Raw genomic sequence first — 1,306 nt, forward strand, 5'->3', positions numbered from 1 at the left:
AAAACATGTGTGGGTGGAGGGACAGAGGGCCCATGACTGTATCTGAGACCACTTTTTATATAAATGAATCTCTAAATTGAAGTTCAAATATTTGAGGGTTGGTGAAAAAGAAATGGAGTTATTCTGATATTTGTGACTCATTACTATTTTTTTTTTTGCTTAAATTGTCTCGGGTTTAATTATTGGGAGCTCCTTCAAGTTGTCTTTTCAGTATGAAACTAACATTTTTTCAGCAATTTCTTACTTGCTGGTGCCACAAGTTTTTGCAGGTTTATCTTGTATTTTCTCTGCCTGAGCTGTGAAATCAGCCATTTTTCCAAAAAGCCCTAGTTCCTTTTATTGGACATTATTCAAATTTGGGTTCTACATATGTTAATTGCTCTGGGGTGTGACATCACCTAGGATTGATCACAGCTCAGTTGACAGAAAATACACATACAGCTAGGTGCATATATAAACCCATTCTATATTTATGTCTGTGTATATCTATACAGGCATTAAAACCATGAGTTGTGCTATGCCCAAGCCCTCACAATTGCTCATTACTTACCCATTGACTTGGCTTGACCAAATGTTAGTCAGGCTTCTCCCTAAAGGCCCCAGAACTTTATCTTATTCCCAAGGTTTTCAGCAAGTGCTAAGTTACAGAATATCTTCTCAATGGCTCACTCCAAGAATCTGGTGACCAAAGAGAATTAAAATTTACTGTCAAAGTCACTCTCATGCCATCTGCCTACCTCCATTTGCTTGCCCCACTCTCTCACAAACTTCCTGCTAGCCCTATTTACTTCTCCTTATAAAAGAAAGGTCTTTTTCTGTTCGACATTTAGACTTTACCACTTCTGCAATAGAGTATTCTCCCTATTTCAAAGTCCCCTTCCCCATATTGCAATGCAGTTGATCCTTGAAAAACACAGGGGTTAGGGGTGCTGACCCCTTGCACAGTTAAAAATTCACATAAAATTTTTGACTCACCATAAACTTAACTACTACTAGCCAACTGTTGACTGGAAGCTTTACCAATAACACAAACAATAGATTAACACATATTTTGTGTGTTATATATATTTGACACTGAATTCTTATAGTAAAGTAAGAGAAAATAAAGTGAAAAAATGCTATTAAGAACATTATATGGAAGAGAAAATATATTTATTACTTATTAAATGGGAGTAGATCATCATAAAGGTCTTCATCCTCCTTGTCTTCATGATGGGCAGGCTGAGGAGAAGAGAAAAGAGTAGGGGTTGGTCTTGCTGTCCCTTGGCGTAACTATTATTGAAAAAAATTCATGAATAAGTGGATT

Source organism: Nomascus leucogenys, chromosome 3 (assembly GCF_006542625.1).
Source record: "Nomascus leucogenys isolate Asia chromosome 3, Asia_NLE_v1, whole genome shotgun sequence".
Taxonomy (NCBI): Eukaryota; Metazoa; Chordata; class Mammalia; order Primates; family Hylobatidae; genus Nomascus; species Nomascus leucogenys.